This window comes from Physcomitrium patens, chromosome 21 (genome assembly GCF_059467195.1).
Source record: "Physcomitrium patens ecotype Gransden chromosome 21, ASM5946719v1, whole genome shotgun sequence".
In the NCBI taxonomy this organism is placed as follows: Eukaryota; Viridiplantae; Streptophyta; class Bryopsida; order Funariales; family Funariaceae; genus Physcomitrium; species Physcomitrium patens.
In genome coordinates, this window is record NC_143430.1 from 10,365,193 (window position 1) to 10,382,555 (window position 17,363).

The 17,363-nt window shown below is 28.6% G+C and overlaps 1 long non-coding RNA gene across 2 annotated transcripts; it reads right to left on the minus strand.

Moving 5' to 3' along the window:
• On the minus strand, window positions 1-2,347 carry LOC149986758 (uncharacterized). 2 transcript variants are annotated; one of them, XR_016499807.1, is made up of 3 exons: window positions 1,200-2,347; window positions 466-890; window positions 1-281 (listed from the first exon to the last, which is right to left on the minus strand). It is a non-coding gene; the product is annotated as an uncharacterized LOC149986758 (long non-coding RNA). The 2 variants fall into 2 exon arrangements; XR_016499808.1 differs by having other exon boundaries at window positions 1,070-2,299.
• Between the last annotated feature and the right edge of the window lie 15,016 nt (window positions 2,348-17,363).

Sequence of the window (17,363 nt, forward strand, 5' to 3'; positions counted from 1 at the left end):
TACTGTGTGGCAAGTTACTCAATCAATCTCTCTCTCAGTTGATTAATCAGCCATCAGTTGAAAACATACACAAACACACACACACACACAAACTAAGTGGAAAGATGGGATTTACATGGAATGGAAGTGAAAGCCTTCTATTTCACAGCCTCCTTCCAATCTTGCACTATGTTTATATGTTTGGGATCTAAAGGATGAACTGGCACTGCTCATCGAAGTGCAGGCAGTCCAAGTCCAAGTCTAAGACCCCCCGCTTCCCTTTTCTCCTTCATCTCCTCCTTCTGTCACTGCCAGGGTGTCAAAATTCTCTATGGCAATCAAGTAACAGGGATATAAAAAGTACCTTTTGGCACCAATCTGTACTCCAGGTTGAAGGGGAAAAATTACAAATCATATATATATATATATATATATATACATATATATAAAATAATAATAATAGTAAAAGGCAGGAAGGAGATGTACCTGAGCTTGATGGAGGAGGATGGCCCATGTGTGTCTCATGCCCTTGTCTTGTCCTTGCCTCAAGGCTTCTTCTATAATTGTAGTTGCTGGCCCTGCCCCCAACCCCCCACCCCAACCATGTTATCTATTACCATGCATGAATACAGGATAACAATATTATTGTTACTGAAGAAAAAAGGAAAAAAGAAGAAAACAACAAAGTAGTTGAAAGAAAGTAAGAAGCAAGCAAATAAAGTCGTTAGTTTAATAACGAGGGCAAGGAACAAATCTGAGTTGTGACGAGTAGCTGGAAACATGGATTATCTAATGGTTGCAAAGTGATTTGAAGCTCAGAGTATTGATTTGTTCTTGCGTGAACAAAGTCAACATGAGTTGCATGGAGTTGCAATTGTCGCCGTGCTTGAGAGGAGCTTCATGATAAGGTCCTGATATTTCAGAAGCAAAATATGATGATCAGAGGGGTTTGCTTGAAGTTTAATCAACCACACACGCTGCCAACTGGTGAGCATGAACACACAAGGGATCTATCTACCCATCACTGTTTTTGTTTTTATTTTTTATACTAGTAGCATACGCAATTGAGTCACAAGGGTATCTCGCTCACAATTTACTGCAGATCAGATTCAGCAACTCTTTCGAAGTACTGGAATGCCTGTATGAATACTCATATGAAGCCCGCGAGACAACAAACAAACAAACAAACAAACAAACAGAGATAAAAAAATGCGTCTCACTTGCTGATCACTCGTTGCTTATATTGCAAAAGAGAAACGGGCATGTTTGACGGTCATCTAGCAGTTCTTTTTCACCAGTTGAAACATTGACTTTCTTTCTACTTCACCGCACATTCATCATCGATCGGTTCTCACTAGCTGAAAGCTAGTGAAAATCCACTATGTACAATGCCCAGACAAATTCACTTGCACTTGCACATGCGTTTGCAGTTCTGGTCATAAACAGCCTCTGGAATAACTCCACACGACGTCGACAACAACAACACCTCACTGTAACCTCCCTCTCTCTCTCTTCCTTACACAAGACCACCAACATTGGACCTGCTGCAGTGTAGGAATTCAAGGCTTATCAGCTGAGGACAAAATCATTCCCCCAAGGACGATACTCAAGCCTGTTCCAACGCCCTCTCCCCTTCCCTCCCCCTCAAGCTGCACACCAACAGACCCTTGTGCACCGATTCCTACTGGTCGTTCACGTGGATTTGTTCCTCTGCGTAGAGGGTGAGCCAATCTGATGGGCCTCACTGTCACAGCTCCCACGCTGCTCCCCATTTGCTGTGCCTACTCGGCAGCACACCATCATACCACAACCACAACAAACTCATGCTCATGCGTTCGTAACAAACTCAAACCTCGCGTTTCAGTCTCATTCCTCCGTAGTATGGCCTCGAGCATGGAGCCCAGATGTGTCACTGCCTGTAACGGGACGTTTGTCTTGCACTTCCTCTTGGTGCTACAACATCACGTGCTAGTAATCTACCGCGACAACATTGCCAAACACATCTCGTATTAAGCTTCTCCTCTGCATTTCATGTGTGTTTGTAGCTTCCTGTGCGACTAGTGGAGGTCAGTGGATTGATGAGTGTCTGAGAGAGAGAGAAACGAAAGTATTTGTGTGTTTGGAGTCATTACTTTGCAATGAATTCACTTTGTTAGAAGGCGCATTGAGAGTCTTACTTGCAGAAAACTCATTTCTGTTATTGTGATTCTCGAACTATCAACACTGTTTCGTTCAACCTCTTCTGATATTTCATACCGCTTCAGATTGAAATGTTTATTAAATGAACTTTGATATGTTTTAAGATTTTACTCGTAGTATCAGATTGTATTTGTATGTATGTATGTATGTATGTATGTATGTATGTATGTATGCATGCATGCATATGTACATGGGTTTAATGAGTGTTTTTTCTTTCTCAGTTGATTGATAATAGTTGAATATAAAATAGGTGATTGCAAACGTAATGAAAAACGTCTATTTAATATATAAAATATTTACTCCGTTTTGAAAAAAAATGCCAATTTAAAACAACAGTTCATAAGATAATTCAAATATATCCAATCGATTCATTATATGATAATAAACACAATGTTTTTTTTTTTTTTTTTTTTTTTTTTTTTCTCTATTATTTATTTCTGTCCAATACATTTACCACTATTCACATCACAATAACAATTGTACATTGATTGAACAATCTTTGGCTTCTGTTTGTTTTGTTTTGTTTTTTTTTTTTAAAATTTTTATCTTCAGCTTCTTACAGAATTTCATCCAGCAATGTTGACTATTCACACACGAGATTTACACTAGTGAAGTTTATCATTAGTTATTAGAAAAATGAGCAATTATGATACCAGTAAGTCATGTTAATACACGTATCTAGAATTTCTACATTTACGTTATTTTTGTGTATGTTTGTCAATACATACATTTACGACTGAAATATTTCTCAATACATATTTGTATGAGTCACTATCTTGAGGATGCCAAGGGTTAGTAGATTTGAACCAAAGATACAGTAATCGACATAAAACATAACCACACTAATCAGATTTTAGTTTTATTTCATCATGCCTATCACGATACCCAAGTTGAACATGCAAATCGTTCTCGAACATGTACGCACTCTCTGTATATAAAACAAGCCCAAATCTAAGAATGCCAAATGCAGTTAGTTCATACGAAGACTTGTCTGTGACAGTGAATTCCTGCAAGTGTAAGATTTCCTCAAAGAAACTTGCATGCGACAGAACCATCGACATCTACGCAGGCTAAGTGTGTGTATCTATGACGTTGCAAACTGAGCACTCAGGCTCATGGTCCCATGACTGATCTAAAGGGAATACTGCAGCACTTCACCAGGAGAAACACAACTGGTATCCGAAACACCACACCATAGATTGATACATCGGCACGATTGCACTGTAAACTGGTCTCTTTCGGGAGTGGATTCATTCGATCGACCATGTTACAGACACCTCCTCGAAATCGGCAAGCCCACAGGCCAAGTGGGTTGGATCGAGGCATGCAACAACAGGTCAGGGTGTGATACCAACGAAACTGTTACCTTTCTTCTCCTTTCCTTCTCATTGCAGTTGTGGGTGCAGTGGTCACGCAACCGGAGCGTTGTTGTTGCTTCATGGTTTGCATTATGGGTAGAATCAGCAGCGAAGGAATAGAGGGCGAGGGCTCGGTGTCGGTGATCGATGTGGTGCAAAGCCATCCTTAAGAATCTGTTCTTGCTACCGTTGAACTACCCTTCGTTGGATGAATGGATTGGATGAATGATATGATACTTGGATGGATGTCGTGGATGAACGATAGGATGTTTGGATGGATATGGTGGATGAATATTTTGGATAGATGAACACGATGGATAAATGGATTGGTTGGATGGATGTGGTGGATAAATGGATGAACTACTTGATTGTGTGTTATTTTATTACAATTGTGTTATTACAAAATCATGACCCCCATTGAGTTTGCGTCCACACATGGTAAAGTAAGAAGATGCTTTAAAGATAGTTTGGACCTATGTCTTCAATTTGAAGAAAAAGTACTAGTGAAGTTGGATAAATAAATATAATTTTCATGCAATTTATTTTTGCAAAAATAAAATCTAGATTCAAATTTGTCATTAGAGTCTTAGTAACCAAAGTACAACATATTGTCTTGGTTAAAGAATTTTAGTTCTTAGTTAATACAGAATTATAGAAAATATGTGATATCATACAAACCTCTTGCAAAAAATAAAAATTAAAGAAATAAAATCATATATTCTCTTTACTAATAATTTTCTTGTGTCATATAATAAAGTATCATGTCTAATATAAATAATATTTGGTTACAATCATGATATCAATTGTCTTTCAAAGTTAGTAATTTTGAACTTTTTATTTTTATAAATTTGATGTTATTTTTGATGCACAAGTATTTGAATTTTCAATAGTTAGACAACACTATTTTTATTTTATTATACTTTGATTTTTGGAAATAAAGTAGGCTATTTTATTTTCATTTTTTTTAATGTGTTTTTTTTTTATAGAATAATTACTTCTAAATTAGTATTGAATTTTTTGCTCAATATTTTTTTGTAGAACTGAGATTATAGAGACTTTGTGGTCATAAAGTATCTTGTTTCAAGCTAGTTTTATTGAATATTATTTTTTTCTTATTGTAGTTGTATCAAATATGAAACTAAAATTAATAAAGCTATAATAACTCACATTAAATAATATGTGTATAGCAATACTAAAAGTATTGATTTTTTCAATATTTAATAAAATTTCAATAGTACACATATTATTTATATACTATTATATCAATTAAGTAAAGTATTTTTTTTTAATAATGATCTCTACTTTATTGTTTGAATCTATATTTATTTACCACATTTAGAAGTTATTTGTATATCATAAATACTTGGTAGCTTTACTACTATGGGTACAAATTATGTAATTTTGTTATTCTTTACATATCATTATTTTATTTTTAATGATTTATATTTTATTAAATTATCCTTAGATTGATTGATTATTTAAACTTTATTTAATTTTAAAACAATCAATATGTATACCAAGATAGATAACAATTTTTTAAAAATTAATAATTCATTATCCACTAGTTTTCCTATGTAAAATAGATATATCAATAAATTTTTGTTTATAAAATAATATCACAAAACAAATTATTTATATTCATACTTAATTTTATTAAATAAAAATAAATCTATTTTGTTAAAATTTGCAAATAGAAATATAATTCAATAAATAATTCATAAATGTTATAATAAAAAGAATCATATACACATCAGTATATAATAAGACTTTATGATTGTGATACAAAAATAAAATTACATCCAAAAAGAAAATTAAAATTAAAATTAAAATAAACAATGAATAAGAAATCAAATCACTCATAACAATCAATCATTTGTTAAAACCTTATTATAAATAAAAATAAAATCTTGTATTCAACACATGAAAATGTATACCTAAAAATTCTCAAGAGTCGAATTAACTAAGATAATAAAAGCATGCACAAAGAATTGCATATCATCTTCCACTCCTAAATAGCACTTTTAGAGATTATCAACCGTTACATGGGCAATAGGACAATATAAAAATAACCTTCGTTTCGTAGAGGTTTGACATTCCTTCATTAAAGAATTTCTACGTAAGCACTACTGTTTCCATTCACATAAAGCACAAACGATGTTCCACACTAAGAAAAAAGAAATTGAATATAGTAAGCATTATAAAACCTGATTACGGTTTGAGTTTCACCAGAATTTTTTCGTTAGGAGATATTGTGATATCAACCCCTCAACAATTTTTTTTGATTGCAGCAATAGGAGAGTGCCCAGTAAACGCTACACGGGATAGTTCGAAAACATCAGACAAGACGATAAATGAATCCTTGTTATCCTTTGAACTGGGATTTGGATGGACGAGGCAGAAACTTTTTCAAATGATAGTAAGTGTTTTGTACCTAAAGTTAATGTGCAACACATGGAGGGCGGCTCTCTTCACCGACTGCTCCAATGCACTTACAACACAAAAATTTTACCCTGCTCAGATTCAGCACACTGTACATCAAAATGCTGTATTAAGATGTGGCTGTGGGGTTTTTGCTTACATTCTCTGACTGACTGCAGTAGTGACTGTCGCCCAAATGCTCCTCACCGCAACACAGAAATACGACCCTAGTCTTTATAGAGCAGTTGAATGCTAACAAGAGCTACAGACAGACGTACTCCCACCAAAAGTCTAACTTTGGAAGAACAGAGATGTGATTCTAACTCACCTGAACCCAACATCTACCATTTTTCCTTCCAATCTCGAAACATGTTTTCTGGTTCAACAACGTTGAGAACCTGAGCATGTTGATGGTAATTTGAAGCTTAGCACCGACTTGTACCCTGAATGTAACCTCAGAAGTACAAAAATGGAAGCATAATATAGCTAAAATCAACTATGAAAAGCTAAGGAATTTGTAAGAATTGCTACAAAATAAATGAGGGAAATGAACCAGTGAACGGCCTCGCCCTTGCAGTTTCAAACACAAAAGACTGCTCCACATTCAGTAGCCACAACCCACAGTAAATCTGAGATCTTCTAATAAAATTATAGACGTATCATTGAATCCCACAATATAAAAAATAGTCTTCAATGAATCCTTTTTTCAATATCTTTTCAAAAGTTTAGAAATACTTAAAAAAAATATTACTTCTAAATTTAATATGTTAAAGAAATGGAATTGAAAATACATATGAATTTTTTAAAATTAAGAACCGAAGCCTTGTGTTTATCAAATCTTTGACAAATAATCAAGCAATGCTTGAAATAAAATAAAAAAATATTAAAAATAATATCTAATGATTTTGTAGAAGAATTCAAAATTTACTTTTTTGAAAAAATAGAACATATAAAAAATTAAACTACAAAATAGATATTAAACATGTCTCTAAGTTTGATGGTTTCTGTTTTAACCTATAAAAATATAAAATAAACATTCATTTTTAAAATAAAAAAACATAGTTTCTAGTAAATAGTGAAGAATCCTTATTAATGGTGCCAACTATAGTTAAAATAGCTCTTAGAACTCTAACTTTACATGCCAAAAGAGCAAAAAGTAAAAACATTTGAAAAAATAGAAATGCCTTTATTTTAACAATTATTAATAATTATCTTAAAAATCATTTCACATGTTTAATCATGCCAAACTTTACATTGAGCAAAGAAAGAATTAAAAAATGTATTTAAATTACAAGATACACTAATAAAAATGCACCTTAAAGAAATGCTACATATTCTTGAGATGAGAAAAAATAAAAGTATACTTTAAAAAATTCATAATTTTAACATAAGAATCCAACAAATATTAGAAACATGATTAGAAGTTCCAAATGATGAAGCAATATTGACCTTAATAAGAAGCCTTTTTCATAGTTATAGTATTTTTATTTGATCCTAAAGAAGAAAACAAGATACAACTTTACAATTGTTAATAACAAATTTGGTACGAGAAGAGACTTTGTTGAAAGAAAGTAGTCTTATATCAAAAATAAAATCAGCCTATTAAGTAAAAAAAATCCCCAACAATGAAAATAAACTCTATTTTAATAAGAAATTTTAAATGTTTTCAAATTCAAATCCTAATTTCAAAAGTAAAATTAGTCTTTGATTTAAATAATAAAAAAAAAATAAAAATTCTTATATTATAAGAAATTTGGATCTATTATTTGAGATTGTAGAATAATTTTTTTTGCTAAAAAATATTAAAAAATAAAATATAGCTATACAACCTTATAGACTATATATAATTACATTTATGAAATAAGGAAATTCTAATTCTATGTAGTATGTAGATTTTGGAGCAACATAGCATATGCATCATTAACTTAATGGATTCATTAATTATACAAAGTATGATAATGAAAAATTTATATATTTTAGAGATGATATGATATTATATCAAATTTCAAGATATGGTGATGTTAAAATTTGACTATCTAGTAGTATAAAAAAAGTCATAGTTGAAGTCTTATATGTATTTAGGTTTACAAAAAATATTCTTTTTTACAAAAAATTAAAAAAAGCTAATAGAAAAATTTGCATAAAATTTAGAATATTTATACTATTAAATAAATCAATGCAAATTATTGCAACATACATATTTTATTATTACTTATTCAAACTAGATAGTATAATATTATCATAACATAATATAATTTATATAACTACAATTATAAATTTTAGTATAGCTAAATTGTGGCATTTTAAACTTAGTCACTTCAATTAACACAATATAAAATAACTTCACTCAATGACATAAGAGATTGAGAATTTTGATATTTAAGAAAAAAATTTGTATATATTTTATATTAAAGGTAAATAACATGAGTACAATTGTTTTGAAGAAATATCATAAAGAACTTAAGAACTCTTAAATTTAATAAAATTGGACATATATAATTCAATATAATTTATAATTTATTTTAGTTGTTTCTACTTTATAATATTTATAGATAACTTATTTAGTATTTTTATATATACCAAATGCAATAAAAAGTAGAAGTATTTAGAAAGTATGTGCATTATAATTTATTTGTAAAAAAAAATAATTATAAAATTAAGATACTAATATATTTTAATTTATTAACTATTCAAAATTAATCTACAAATATATTTAGCTCTATCTAAACAACCTCTTTTTTCACCTATTGGTTTTGATCAATAATTTCTAAATGATATTATACTTAATAAACTCTCTTAAAGCTATGAAATAGTCATCTAAGATATAACACATATGTCAAATCCATCATTTAAAGAAATTATGGAAAAAATACTAGAAAAAACTTATATAATATACATTTAAGACCAAAATTTGGTTAAGAAGTCTTAATAGTTCAATTCCAATAATCTATATTTAGCTTAAAGAAAAGAAATTAGTTTCATAAAAAAAAAAACTTTGATTATAAGGACCTATAATAATATCAGTATTATCAAATATCTCTTCAATATTACAAAAGACTTCTACCAACACACAACATATCAAATTCCAAAACCACAAACCAAAGATGTAGAAGTTATTCAAACTCATCTACATATTCTAATATATGGCAATCTAAAAGTATGAAAACAACATATTATTACTACTATGGTTGCTTAGATTACTTTGCTTAAGATTGCATGATAGGATCTTATCATAATTTTTTGGCACACTATATTGCAAAATATAACTTTGTAGAACCTTCAAACATATCATCTAAAGTTAACTTTATAGACTATCAATATCAAAATGGATACATGGGCTTAGGAGCATCAAATTATTTTATTAGTGAGAGGCAAAATTGTAAATGGTAGATGAATATCTTTTTAATAAAAATATGAAAATAGTAGAAAAAAATATCTACGAGATAGATGCCATTAGATCTTCTAATTTAGCAAATAATTTAAGATCAATAAAATCTCATTACATTCTTTACATTTATGCATTTCAAAGAAAACTAATTTTAATTGGATACTTTGTAGATGATGGATAAAAGGTAGTACTTACAAAAAAATAATATTTGATTCTGAAAAATTTGCAAGATAGAAACATCTTAGCTATAAGAAACAAAAAAACTACTAGTGGTCTATATAAAATTAATGAAAAAAGTAATCTTATGAATACTATGGATTACTTTCTTCTAAATTAATATTATTCTTATCAATTTTTTTATTTTTAAGTTGTCTCTTCTATTCATCTTGAGTAATATTAGATATATTTTATTTTCTAATGTTATCATGGCAAAGATTATTGAAATGTTTAACTTATACCACAATTAAGAGAAGTAATGCTTGTAATATATCAACTTAATTTTTTACCATAATAAGTAAAAAAATTGATATGAATAAAAATATAGAGATGATTGGATCTACTTCAATATTTGTATCAAATCATACTACTTTTCATATAGTGGAACAAAATTCTAATATTAGAGAATCAAAAGTTGCCTTGCTTGAGAAGTTTGATGGCATAAGATCAAAGTTTGTAGGATTCATCAATTAAATATAACTAGCAATAGAATTTCAAGCTCAAACCTATCCAACTCTGAGATTACAAGTAAGGTTTATTAAAACACTACTTTCAAATTTTGGATTATCATGGTTTTTATCTTTTTTAGAATGATGTGATCTAATATTAGATGATTTGGAAGCATTCTTAGTGGAATTTTGATCTATGTATAGAGAATATAAAGCAAATTTTTGTTGCAACCAACAAGATTTGTATTTCGTGAGAAGGCAATCAATTTTTAATATTATATGATTTATAATTTTAATAACTTATGACTGATATCAAGTTGAATGATGTTGCACTTACTAACCTATTTCTTAACAAATTATAATATAAGATAAAAAAATTCATGTTCAATTCATCTGATCCTCAAATATTGAGTTGAACAATTGACTTTGCTATGAAGTGTGATAATTGACTTTTTAGATTTTGATTTGAAAGTTGCACAAACAGACTTTAACATTTTTACAATTTAATGGCAACACCAATGTCTTTTCAACACATACATTTAAAAGTAGATGTCCAAATTCATGCTATTATATTTTATGAAGTTTGATTAGACACTTGACTACGGTAGGTAAAATAGAACTTATAATAAAAAATTTTTAATAACTTTAATAGAATCTTAAACAAATTTCAATTAAATTAAAACCATGCTAATCAATTTTTAATTAAATCTCAAAAGAAGTCTCAAAGAATTTATAAAAAAATATAAAAAAAATTAAAAATTAATCTTGAAAGAATATATATAATAAAAAATCTTAAAAAAATATCAAAAAATCTTAAAGAAATATTAAAAATGAAAATCCTAATTAAATTCTAATAAAATTTTAAACCTTAATTCTAGACCAAATTCTTATGAAAATTTATATCAATCTTAACAATTGTATCAATCTCAATTAAATTCTAAATTTTAATTGAAATTTAATCAAATTTTAATCAAATTCCAAACCTTAATTAAATTTTAATAACATTCTAAATCCTAACAAAAACTTAAATAAATTCTAAACAACATCAAAAAAATCTTAAATAAATCTAAAATATAAGCAATTTATAGTCACACAAAATTTAAGAAGAATCAAATTCACCAATTGAAAGAAAAGCTTCTAAAACCTCTTAGATATTAGCCGCCTTTCTTCTTTAACTTCAATCAAATTGGCGGATGCTGCAAAATCACAAAAACCCTCTTTGATCCTAAATTTCAATTATTCAAGACCATAATCTACAAAATCTCTCATAATCTTCAATTTAATAGCTAAATTCACATCAATTTTTTTACAAAAATTTATAATAAGCATAATGATAAAGTAAAAAAAAACTTAACTTGTAAATATGCTATGACACTTATAAAATCATTAAATTTTTGAACTTCTTACTATTTTAAAAATTCAAATCTATTGAATACACCTCTCAATTTAAAAAGCTCTTAAAACCTCAATATATCTTCAAATCACATGAAATCAACTCTCAAAAATCATCTCACAAGTTTTTTTTTCAAATTTTTCTCTCTAATCAACCAAAGAACTTTGGAGTCACTATATATGTACGATTTTGTGCTTTGGGATCTAATTTTACCTTGGTTCACAATTGGTCCTGTCTAGATATTATTTCTTTGTATTTTGAAGTAATTTTTATTAAAATATTTTTTTAATTTTTTTTAAAGATGCTTATATTAACTATTTATCTTATTTACTTTGATTTGGTTCATTTATGCTTCTACAAAGTAAGTAGAAGTCTCATCTAAAAAACAGATAATATTAACACTTATTAATCTTTATTATCTTTATATTTATTATCTATATTTTTAAGATATATTTTTAAGATATTTTTATTTAAGCTCTTCTATATATATATATATATATATATATATATATATATAACCTAATGGCCGTATTATTACATAACAATGTAATATATTTCAAATCTCTTATTGAGCAAAAAAAGACTCATTGTTGACAAGAAGGATTGTACTTATATTATAGAAAATCTAAGCATACTATTCAAAATTGTCCAAAGAAGTGATAGAACTACAAAATGAAGAGTATGGCTATTAAAAAAGATAGAATATTGAAAGATAAGTTTGTTCAAATATAATAGAAATTGTATGCTAGAATCTTGTAAAACACTTAATGAAGGTTATATTATCTCCTCAAAACCCTCTCTTTGTTTTACAATAGATGTTAGTTTAGAACTTAAATATCACAAAGCCTTAGCTTTCTTAAATTTAAGAATTTCAATTTATTTTTTAGTTAAAGAGTTTTTTAAAAGACATAACATATTCTTAATGAAGAAAATTAAATATGTTAATAAAGAAGTCATATATGGTCATCTATTATCTTTTGGAGATGTTACTTATAAAACCTTTCATATAGAAGTAGTAAGTAATAGTCATAATAGTTGTATATATTTACTACTATTAAATATTCTTCTAATTTAATTATTTTAGATTTATCATGACTAAAAATATATATATTTTGAGTAGATTGGATTTCTAAAAATATAAATAAGAGTATTATTAATCAAATAAAAAGTCATAAGTTTAATGTAATCAAACGTGTATTTATAAATACAAGAGCTTTGTATATGCTATAAAAGAAGGATCGTATTATATTGTTTATGCTACACTTTTTTTTAATGATGAAAAGTCTTTAAGTTACATTTCAAATCAATATTAAGATTATTAAGATGTAATTAAGAAAAAAAATGCAAATATTCTTTGAAAAAATTATCCAATGATTGTTCAATTGACTTTTAAGAGAGAGCTCAATTGCCATTTCGACCAATTTATAGTATAGAAAAAAATAAATTAGATAAGTTTAAGGAGTATATTGAAGAAAATTTGGCTAAGAATTTCATAAGCCATTCAAAATTCCTAGAAAAAGCTCTTATCTTGTTTCTGAAGAAAAGAGATGGATTATTGCGAATATGTATGGATTATTGAAGAATTAATAAGATCACCATAAAAAATAAGTATTATCTATTTTTAATATCTAGACTTCTTGACCAATTGAATCAAGGTAAGATCTATACAAAAATAGATCTATAGAGAGCATATAATCTATTATCCATCAAAAGAAGAGATGAATAGAAGACTATATTTTGAACAAGGTATGGACATTTTGAATACAATGTCATGTCTTTTAAATTCACAAATGTACATATAGCTTTTCAATATTTAATAAAGATGTCTTTTGAGAGTTTTTAAATAATTTTATTGTCTATTATCTATAAAATATTTTAATCTATTTTAAGAATATAGAAGAATATAAACTTCATATTTGTTGTATATTATAAAATCTAAAAAATATAAGATTTTTTTATCAAGATAGAAAAGTATGAATTTCAGAGTACTCAAATTGTCTTCTTAAGATATATTACTTTAAAAATGGATTCATGATGGATTCTAAGAAAATTCAATCTATTATGGATTGGAAATTTTCTAATTTTTATCCAATTTTTATCAAGAAGTTTTTTCAAGTTATTATTCTATTTACACATTTGACTTGTAAAGACAAATATAAGAAGAATCAAGAAGTCAAAGTATTATTTGAAGCTTTAAAAATAATTTTTATTTTTGCACCAATCTTATATTGTGTTGACTTTTATAAGCCATTATTTATAGAAATAAATGTATTGGACTTTATTTAAGATTTTATATTATTATAATAGGAGTAAATAAAAAATTTCATTCAATAGCTTTTTATTCAAGAAAATTTTCAATAATCAAGATCAAGTACAAGATCTAAGACAAAGAACTTCTTATAATCATCAATTTATTTTTAAAATGACATCATTATTTAATAGGTACTTTTAATCTAGTCACTGTATATATAGATTAGAATAACCTCAAGTATTTTAAGTTAGAATGCATTTTAAATTATTACTAAGCTTGTTGGAGCATGTCTTTGTTAAGATTCAAATTTAAGATTTCTTATTGATCATAAAAACAATAAGGTTTGTTAGATGTCCATTTTAGACAAAGGATTTTGAATTTTTTTATTTAACTAAAGACATAAGGAGATTACTTAAACTTACAAATGTAGACTAGGCTAGTGATGTAGACTCTCAAAAATTAATCTTTAATATATTATATAAGTTGTACTCTTTTGTAATAGTTTGATCAAATAAGTTGCAATCTATGATTGTTCTTTCTTCTTTCAAAGAAAAATATTGTATATTTTCTGAAGTATTCATGAATATTACATATAATAGAAGACTATTGAAGAAATTTTAATTTGAATAAGATAAACTCACATCATTGTTGAATGACAATATGAGTAATACCAAGTTAACAAAAAACCTTCTTAACTCCAATACAAGTTGGTTAGCCACAATAGCAAAGTTTGCAACAACACATTGCAAAATCTATGACCAACAAGAGAAGCCACCTATATAATTCGTATATAATTTATAAGATTAAATATATAGGGTAATTATATAGGTCGGGCCTATTATGGAACCTTTTAGAAAAGAAGTTTAAGACGATTATTTAGATGGAGCCCACTACTTAAGAACATTCTATAAAGTCCAAGGTGATAGGAAAAGATATAAATAAAATTAGCTAGGACCTTTTGGAGCATTTGGTCAAATATGGCTTCAGACTCTTTTTTTTAGTAAAATTTGGTTTTATATCCTATTATTCAGTTCATTTATGTTTTGTTTCTATTTGCTCAATTTTTCTTTCATGTCCTATTTTGTTTAGTTTTGTTCAATTCTATTCTAGTCTATTTTGTCTTATTTTGTGATGAGGTTTTATATTACTGTGGAATAGAAGGATCTTGGATTTTTGAGATAGTCTAGTATTATTTTATTGGTATCAGAGCGAGTGTTAAACTATTTATTTTTGGTAGCATATCAATATTCATCATCTAGTCCAAGGTCAGCTGTTGTAGTCATACTGGATACTACGTTGAGGCTATCATGAGGTACTCTTTTAAAGACAATCAAGAGGTGAAAAGATATTACAATAGTGGAGTCCAGTGAAGAAATTATAACATGGGAGATATGTCGAAGTAATCCCAAATAGAAGCTCAAATATAACACTTCTTAGGCCAGATAGCTACTTTGCAAGGGCAAATAGAAGCCTTGAGGACAAGAGAGTCAACATCTGTTAGGCTAAAATTAAATAAGCCTAATACATACTCTAGAACTTCAAGACAAGAAGATATATGTCAATGGCTCTTCAACATGAAACAATACCTCCAGTTATCTAGGATAAATACCAGTGAAAAAATTATATATACATGTGGCTATTTGAGAGATGCAACAACTATTTGGTGGTGACATCGAGTTCAAAGTTATAGAGCTTAAGGTGGATTTTGTAACTACGAGGAGTTTGAGACCAAATTTAGGAATCAATTTTGATCTATCAATGCAGAAAAGATAGCATGCGACCAGTTGACAAATCTTACATAAGTTAGATTGATGCAAGATTATGTCTCCTAATTCAAGTCTATATGTCACCAAATTGGCAATGCTTTGGAGGTAGAGATGATGGATCAATTCCTAAGAGATTTGAAACTTAGAGTCCAGAAAGATGTGGAGCTAAAAAATCTACAAACATTTGAAGAGAAAATTAGAATTATAGAAAGGGTTGATGCTATAAATTTAAGAAATCATGGAATACAACCTACAACACAAAGTCTTATGCCACTATCTAATATTATGGCACAACAATCAATATCAATGGAAATTGATGCCTTACAAGGATCATTGAAATCAGAAAGATGACAAATATTGGTGCAAAAAGAATTGTGTTTCAATTGTTAAGAATTAGGCCATCAGATCAAAGGTTGTTCAAAATAACTAAGTGCAAGTATCAACAAGACAAGGCAAGTTCATAGTCTCAAAATTCACCAAACTGATAATAAGTCAAAGTAAAAAAATTGAGCTTCCGAATAAAGGCATTGGAGGCTAGTACTAGGGGTAGCTACTGTCTTTCAAAGACAAATGGTATACCTTGAAAAATTATAAAAAAGAGTTGATTTGTGCATCTAATGGGACTATTAAAGGAACAACAATGTCAAGTATTTGTAGATTATGACTCTATAGAAAATTATATCTCAACTAAAATTACCAACCGTCTTAGAATTAAAATCAAGGAAATCAATGGAAGAAGTATATACCTTGTAGATGATTGAAAGAATGTATTAAGTGAGATGTGTGAAGAACAAACTTTGAGATTGATAAACACCTACGTCTTAAGAGAGAGATTCAAGGTGACAAAGCTAAGGTATGATGTTATCCTTGGTATGCCATGGCTAGAGATGGAAAATAAGAAAGTTAATTAGATAGCAAAGACAATCTCTTTTAAAGATGGAGGATGCAAAGTGACTCTTTGCACCTCCACATTGAATGAAAAGGAAAGATAGCTTGCAACCAAAGACTTATTTGTAGGGACAATCTTTATAAAGAAGCAACTATAATATGAACAACGAATATATATAGTAGTTCCAAATATTGCATCACTGGTGGGAAAGATAGCCAAAGGAATAGAATGAGCAGAGCAACTCATATGGGAATATTATAATGTCTTTCCAACTCACCTACCTAGTAGTGTACTTCTTGATTAAGGTGTCTCCTTTTAAATAGAACTATTGCTTAGAACCAAACCAACAAGTTGATCAATTTATCACCTAGTATCAAAAGAACTTGAAGAGCTATGGAAGACATCGAATGAACTCTTGGAAAAAAGCATCATTTGAGAAAGCACATCACCGTGGATAATACCTATATTCTTTGCACCTAAGAAAGATGGTGGACTTTGCCTTTGCATTGACTATCGAGGTTTCAATAAGTAGATTGTTAAAAATGCATATCCACTTTTATGCGTGGATGATCTTCTTGACCAACTTTGAGGTGCAACCATCTTTAATAAATTAGATCTTTGGAGCAGCTATTGGCAAATACCTATTACAAGAGAGGATGTAAAAAAGACAATATTTTGTACACACTATAAATATTTTGAATGGCTGATTTTACTCTTTGGCCTCATCAATACTCCTGCCTCTTTTATGGATCACATAAATAAATTGTTTTGAGATCTTTTAGATAAGTATGTAGTTGTCTTCATTGATGATATCTTCGTATGTAGTAAAATTTCTAAAGAGCATGAGCAACACCTACAAGAGGTATTATGTTGCATACAAGATAGTCGCTTTTATTGCAAGCAATCAAAATGTAAATTTTGGAAGTCGGAAGTCATCTTTTTGGAACATGTAGTGTCCTTCAAAAGCATGCGTATGGAGTAAGATAAGATGAAAGTAGTAGAGGATTGGCCAACCCCCAGAGATACTTCTGAAATTTGCTTATTTTTAGGCCTTGCT